Here is a 7,922-nt window from a genome sequence, read left to right as displayed (position 1 = left end):
ATTCAAAATGGTCACAAATTTGACCTTATTTGGATTTATTATGAAGGAGTTATGCATTTTAGAAGTTGAGGAAAATCACTTGTTCAATGGCATTGGTCCAAAATGGCCTATAATGTGTCCTCATATCACATACAATTAAAAGTTGAATTTGCTCTTTCTACAAACATAGAAGTTGAAGTAGACCTCTTGAATTTGATCATGAAACTTGAATAGCTTTCATCACATAAAAATTGAGCAAGTTATGGCCTTGGGAAGTTGACTTCCAGATTAGGGTTTAAACAAAATGACCTATAATATTTCACCATAAAAAATGACTTTCCAAGCCAAACTAGCTCTAGAAATCAACATGAAAGTTATTTGGAATGTCATTTAGAGTAATGTTTCTCTTGGAATCATTTTCATATGATAAAAAGTGTAGGAGATAGGGTCTAGGGAACCCCAGTTTTGATTAGTTGACTTCCTCTAGTCAACCACCATGAACCAACTTGCTAGCTTGATATTCTCTTGACCTTTGGGACTCATGGAGGATCATATATGTATAAGATGATGAAATGTGAAGTATACCCTGAAATATTTGATCAATTGGTGAAGAAGCTTGTTGGAGAAGTTACTCAAAATACCCAGATGAATTAGGGTTTCCAAGGCAAACCAACTCCAAACTCATGATGAATTCTTGATCAAAATAACATGTGAAGATCATGGGGATCCATATATGATTCTTAGATCCATAGTGAACCATTATTGATTGATCTCCTTGCATTGAGGGTCTTAAACCCTAAATATGAGCTTGATAGATCAAAGGTGAGCAATGTGCACTACCTACAAAAGAGTTAAACTATACAAATGACATATTTTTGGTATTTGGGTTAGTAAATGATAAAATACAAAGTAAGATACAATCAAGTGGTGCTTGGTGATCTCTCCCAATGCAAACCCAATGTATGAGGGGTAAGGAGGATTCCAATGTATGATCCCAATTCCCATGCATATGATGAGAATAACATGAGGAATATTAGGGTCAAAATTGGGGTCTTGCAATACCGTTCATTGGTTTAAAGGAGATTCCTAAGTCTCATGTCATTGGAGATTCTTTGCATTTGAGAAAATGGGAGATTGATGCTAATCTTGTGACTAAAGGAGGTATTCTTGATCTACCTGCTAAGTTCTTGATGGAGAAGGATTTTACTCTTGCTAGTGCTATTAGTATGGTTGCTTTCGAAGTTGTTCTCGCTTTGCTTATCTATGACATAATTTTGTTCCCTAATGTTGACAAATTTGTGGACATCAATGTTATCCGCATTTTTTTGATTCGGAATCCAGTTATTACTTTTTTCGTAGATACCTAGTATTATATCCATTACAAAACAAAGAAGAAAGGATGAGTTGTTATGTGTTGTGCACCTTTACTGTACAAGTGGTTTATTTCTCACTTGCCGCAATCCAGCTTATTCAAGGATAACAAGGAGTGTTTGAGGTGGTCTCAGAGGATCATCTCTCTCACCAATGCAGATGTGACTTGGTATTCTAGAGTTTATGATGACGTGAAGATTATTGACAGTTGTGGTGAATTCCTCAATGTACCTCTTCTTAGTACAAAAGGAGGTATCAACTACAATTCGATTTTGGCTAGATGTCAACTTGGGCATATTGTGAAGGATAAACCAAGCAATATCCTTTTGGAAGGGTTTTTCATTCAAGAAGGTGTTGATAGCAGAGGGTTGAAGGAGAAGGTAGTATGCGTCTGGAATAAGATTCACCGAAAAGGAAAGGATGAATTAGGAAACAAATATTGTGTTGCCTTGGAGCCTTAAACTCAATGGGTGAAAGCAAGAGCTTCTAAGATCAAGATGCCTTATCCTCCTGAAGAATCTATGTTCCATAAAGTCATAGGACATACTCCTATTCCAGTTGAAGATCTGAAAGGACTCCAAGTTGCTTTATCTTGGATGGAACGAGAAAGAGATGCTTGAGAGAGCAAATTTCATATTTCAAATATGAATAGGTTAGAACTACAAAGTCAATTGAAAGAGAAAGATGGTCTGGTTCACCAGAAGGACAACTTGATTGAACAACATGGAAAGAAAAGGAAGAGAGATCAAGAGGCTAGGTCTGGTGCTTAGAAAGGTGTTGTTGAGAAGATCTTGAAAGAAAAGGTTGATATGAAGACTTCTTTTGAAGTTCGGGTCAGGAAGTTGTAGCATGGAAGAGGATCTTCTTTAATTTTGGTTCCCTTGGATCCTAGGCTATAGTTTATATCTTTTTCTTAGGATTGCTTTGAAATCATGTACTAAAATTGTAATTCTTCCGGATATTTTAATGAAATGAAGTTTGAGTTTTTCATTTAATATGCTATTACTTATGATGTTTGCAACATGTTTTTTAATTCCTTAGTTCCTTGAAAACAATCATTTGCATATTGCATTTCGAGCATCATTTGCATCATATTGTCTTGCTTTCTGGAAGTGTTTTTCAGAGTATCATTCGTTTTTCTTCGTCTTCGTAGAAGACAAGCTGGCCCAGCGATAAAATACTTGTGCCAACTCAAGACGAAAGATGGAGACATTCGAGCAAGAGAAAAGAGAACTTCGTGAGGACGTGAATTAATTGAAAGCATGAATGGAAAGAATGACTGCTCTGTTGGAAGCTTTGGTGGCAACTTAGAATCAACCTCCACCTCTACCGCAGCCTCAAGTGACTGTTATCTCTAAGATTGCAATAAATCTTGTTATATATGTTATACCTATTGGACCTTCGCGTCAGAATCAGATGCCTATTGGTTATCCTCGGGGTATGCCTCCTAATTATATGTCAAAGAATTTCAATACTGCTACTATTGCTTCTTTGGTGAATCAGGTTCCTCCAGTTCAACCTGTAATGGTCACCACTCCTCTAGTTGTGCATGATGTTCCACAAGTAAAGGATTCTATCTATCACACTACTTCCAATGAAAATACGAATGTTTATGAGAGAATAGATGAATTCCAGGATCAATTTCAAGAATTGCAAAACGATTTGAAAGCTGTGAAGGGGAAAGACTTGTTTGGTAAAAATGCTTATGATTTGTGGTTGGGGCCCAATGACAAGATCCATGTCAAATTCAAGGTCCCTGACTTTGAAAAGTACAAGGGTAATTCTTGTCCTCATAGTCATTTGACTATTTATTGCCAGAAGATGGCTACTCACATTGATGATGATAAGTTGTTGATCCATTATTTCCAAGACAGTTTGACTGGTGCATCTTTGAAGTGGTATATGGGACTGGATATTGCTCATATCAGTTCTTTCAATAATCTTGTAGAGGTGTTTGTACGTCATTACAAGTATAATTTGGACATGGATCTTGATTGTGACCAGATTCGTGCCATGTCATAGAAAGATAAGGAATCATTCAAAGAATACGCTCAAAGATAGCGTGAAGTTACTGCTCAGATTAGCCCTTAGATGGAGGAAAAGGGGATAACAAAGATGTTTCTTTAAAGTTTGAGTTCTTTCTATTATGAAAGTATGGTTGCTAGCGCTCCAAATGATTTCACTAAAATGGTTGGTATGGGAGTTAGATTGGAAAAAGGTGTCAGAGATGGTCGTTTGATAAAAGAAGCAGGTTCTTCAAGTGGAACGAAGAAGCATGGCAACAATTTCCAGAAAAATAAAGAAGGGGATACTAATGATATTTCTCAAGGGGGAAGGCAGAGAAAACCTAGAAGTGGAAGTAATCATCAAAACCAGTGTCATCAATAGTATTATCAGCAACCTCATATTTCCGTAGTAACTTCGGTTGTTAGTCTAACTCCTGCTGTTCAGACTTATCAATCGCAGTTTCAACAAAATCAACAGCCTAATTAGAATCAGCAAGCATGTGTTCCTAGGAAGAATTAGTTTGATCATATCCCTATGACTTATACAAAATTGTATCCAGCTTTTTTGCAGAATGGGTTAATTAAAACTAGATCTCCTCCAGTTGTTCCAAACCCACTTCCATGAAAACCTGAAGCTCACTGTGCTTTCCATCAGGGAGCATTGGGGCATGATCTTGAAACATGTTTCTTAGTGAAATCATAAGTATAGAAGCTCGTCAAGAATGGTTTGTTGAAGTTCAGAGATGCCAGACCTAATGTGAAAGTTAATCCTCTATTAGAACATGGTGGACCTTCTGTCAGCATGGTAGAAGTTTGTCTGAAAGAATACTTGATTTCTGATGTTAATTTGGTGAAAACTCTTTTGGCTGACATGCATGCCAAGTTATGAAAGGTTGGTTTGTTCGGAGATGACCATACAGATTTCCAATTGTATGAACAAAACCCTGAAGGATGCGCGTTAGTGAAGAAAGATATCCAGGGTTTGATGGACCAGGGTATTTTAGAGGTCAATACTAAGCGTAAAGAGGATGAAGTGGCTATTTTTGTTCCTCATTTCGATATTCCAAAGCTTTTGGAAATCACTTATCAGAGTAAGGAAAGTGATGTGACTCCCTTGATAATTTGTTTCCTGGACCGATTTCGTATGAATCCGACAAGGTTGTTCCTTGTAGGTATAATGCAACTGTGTTGGAAGATGGTAATGAGGTAATCGTTAAAGAAGCTCGATCTTTCGAGAATATAGAAGATGTCATAGGTATGACTAGAAGTGGACGTATGTTTACTCCAACATCTCCCTGAAAGGTTGATTCTATGTCAGCAAGTAAGAAAGTGCATGGTAAAGATTATGTTATGGTTAATCAAGAACCTGTAGTCGTTGGCCCGTCTAATGAACCTAAGAAGAATGATGATGTTGAATAATTGCTAAGGTTAATCAGAAGAAGTAACTGCAAGGTAGTAGATTAACTCCTTCAGACTCCATAAACAATATCAGTGTTGTCTTTGTTGTTGAACTCTGAGGCTCATCGGAAATCTCTGATGAAGGTGTTAGAGCAAGTGTATGTGGATCATGATGTGACAGTGGATCAATTTGATGGTGTAGTGGGAAATATCATGTCCTATAATGTCTTGAGTTTCAGTGATGAAGAATTGCCGCCAGAGGGCAAGAAACACAATTATGCTTTACATATATCTGTCATACCCCAAAATTTTCCCTCTTTTTTGCTTTTTCATTTGACTGTAGTTTGATAACCATCTAGTCTCATTCATGTGCATTCACTCATTCATGATTAACATTTGCTAACAGGTATCATTAATTTAGAGTTTGTGGTTGATAAAATCGGGGTTTTGGATTGAAGTTTATGGTATTGCACGTCATATGGATTGAAACCTTGATTCATGACTTTGCTAGTCGGGGATCTTGTGCATGACCTGTTGGTTGGCTGACATACATCTGGTTTGACTCATAGCATTAATATAATTCATTTTGTTCAGGATGTTGTGATCCACATTCGTTTGTCCATGAGAAAATACACATTTTTGCCTAGGTTGACTTATAATCAATTGTTGACTTTTTGGTCAACCAATTGACCAAAGTCAACCGTCAACCTCTAAATCCTTAATCACGTAATCCATAATCATTCCATCAATTTTGAAGCAATTCATGAAGTTTTGGATGGATTTTAAAGGGTCAAATTGAATTTTAATTCAAAACTTGATCCTTGAAATTCAAATCGACTTTTGAGAATTAGTTTGATTTTGGGGAAATTATCTCATCATTTTTCTTTAGCAAATTAATTTTAGAAAACATTATTTTTAATTCCAAATTAATTTTGACATTCTTTTTTTATTATTATTAAAATTTCTTTTTTGGGCCATGTTGAACCAAATTCTTGGGCCCACTTTACATATCCATTCATATCCAAATAAAAACCATTATCCAAATTCCGTATCCATATCTAAATAATAATCCAATTCCACTTAATATTCAACACAAACCAAAATCCAAATATCTAATCATGATCCATTAATTCAAATCCAATAATAATCTAAATTCTCAAACCATTATCAAATAATATTTCACATATCCAATAAAGAAAATGAAGGGAAAAAGCAATTGGAAAAGAGCCGAACAAGCTGCAACGCAAAACGCAGCAAGCCAAAAAGCTGCTATCCAAAACCTTCCGGCGGAAATAGCTACCGAAAACCAAAGCTGTTATTCAAAGCTAAACTACAGCAATACAAAATGCAGGTAAGCTACACCACACCAGCAATTCAAGCCACGAAATGCAGCAAACGACGTACACACCGAGTGAAACTCCTTCCTAACAAAATTCCACTGGCAGATTCGCTTAACAGATCGCATCATACACCAAACCGCCAAAACGGAAATGCAACGGCTGCAACACCACATCCAAACTAAAACTTCACAACACCGCCACTGCATCAACCACCACCATAAGCCACAACCATACGGCAGCATCGTCGTAACCGCACATGCTGCAACAACAGCAGTAACAACAGCATAACAGCGGCAATGTGAGAAATGCAAAACCAAGCTGCCAAGACCAGCTGCAGCATAAAATCAGAATACCCTGCATAGTAAAATCCTGCAAAAAAAAAACGATAACAAAATAATCAAACTAACTTCTAACCAAAATCCTCACCCCTATAAATCTAACAGTATCTAAAAGAAATTCTTCTTCAGTTTTTCAATCCCTTGCAACCTCACCTTCAACCTCTAGAATCCCTATCTTCCGTAACCACCTTCTTCTCAACCGTAACAAACTTTTCCAACGACCTTCCATTCTTCTCCACCCTCACCGAACACCACCGCTCAATCCTCTCACCTTGCCGTAACGACAACCGCACACTAGAGGAAAGGGGAGAAAACAGAACAGAAAGAAAGGATCGTAACAGAATAAGAAAATAGAAGGAACCGCAAGCTGAATCGAGTGAAGAGGATCGACGAGCGATTACCTGGAATTGGCATCGAATATGGTACGTTCTTCATTCTCCAATAGCTTCTGTTTCACTCGCAAGAGTAACGCTTCGAATTCGACTTCCGATTCTGAGCCGGAACCATGAGTCAAAAACGAGTTCGTTCGATCCTCCACTGAGTCCGAACCAATTTCGTCGTTAATCCACGTTCCATATCGTATGCCGTCAAGAGAGATTCACCATCTCCGGTGGGGGATGTTTCCGAACGCCTTCCGCCTCTGCTCGAACATAAGAGTTCTTGACAATTTTCTTCATCATAGTCTCGCTCGTGCGTTGTACTCCATTTGCGACGTTACCATCGCCGACGAAGAAATAAAGTCGTGCGCCGTGCTGAGTTCATTCTCATATTGACCTGGTACTTGTTCGGGCTTTGCTTGGATCCAAAATGATGATGGAAGGAGGCTTGGGCCTTTGTCCCAAGCAAGCAAGTGTACTTCCATTATTCTTGACCGCACACCCCCCATTCAGCGGGCCACAACGCCTTCATTCCATCCAAGGCCCATTGGCAACCTGTTATTGTTTTTTATGTTAATTTATTTGGTTATATCAAAATTAAGACTTAAGAACATAATTAGGAATATTAGGATTAGAGGTTACTTCATAATTAGAATATAATTAGGATATTAGCTTAGAACATTAGACTAATTAGAAATTAATTTTAGAATTAGTTAAAAAGAAATTAGAAATATTATTAGCGATATTAAGTTTAGAGTTAGAATAATATTTTTATTTGTGTAGTGGATTTTTAGAAATTAATGAAATATTAAACTTAGATTTTCAATTAAAAACATTAGAAATAATTAGGAAATTAAGTTTATTAAAAATTTTAGGTTTAGGTTGGAATTATTGGAAAAAAAGAAAAGGATAATTATAAGTATTAAATTTAGTTTAGAATTTAATTGTTTTTAATTGGGATTTTCATGTATAGATATTAATCCATAAATTGTGAATTGACGATTTTGCCCTTAGACTTAGAAGTAGGCTAACTTTGCATGCTCCCCTAGTTTTAGAACTTGTAGTGTTTCTAATTGATTGGTCAACTTAGATTGTCGTATATTCATTGCTAGC

General features: G+C 36.8%; 1 long non-coding RNA gene across 1 annotated transcript; it reads right to left on the bottom strand.

The window, feature by feature from the left end:
• Positions 1–5,854: 5,854 nt before the first annotated feature.
• On the bottom strand, positions 5,855–7,247 carry LOC127085078 (uncharacterized). Its single transcript, XR_007788918.1, has 3 exons — positions 6,834–7,247; positions 6,586–6,726; positions 5,855–6,463 (listed from the first exon to the last, which is right to left on the bottom strand). It is a non-coding gene; the product is annotated as an uncharacterized LOC127085078 (long non-coding RNA).
• Positions 7,248–7,922: the final 675 nt, after the last annotated feature.

The sequence above is a fragment of the Lathyrus oleraceus genome, chromosome 5 (assembly GCF_024323335.1).
Source record: "Lathyrus oleraceus cultivar Zhongwan6 chromosome 5, CAAS_Psat_ZW6_1.0, whole genome shotgun sequence".
In the NCBI taxonomy this organism is placed as follows: domain Eukaryota; kingdom Viridiplantae; phylum Streptophyta; class Magnoliopsida; order Fabales; family Fabaceae; genus Lathyrus; species Lathyrus oleraceus.
This window is presented reverse-complemented; position numbering and strand designations above follow the sequence as displayed.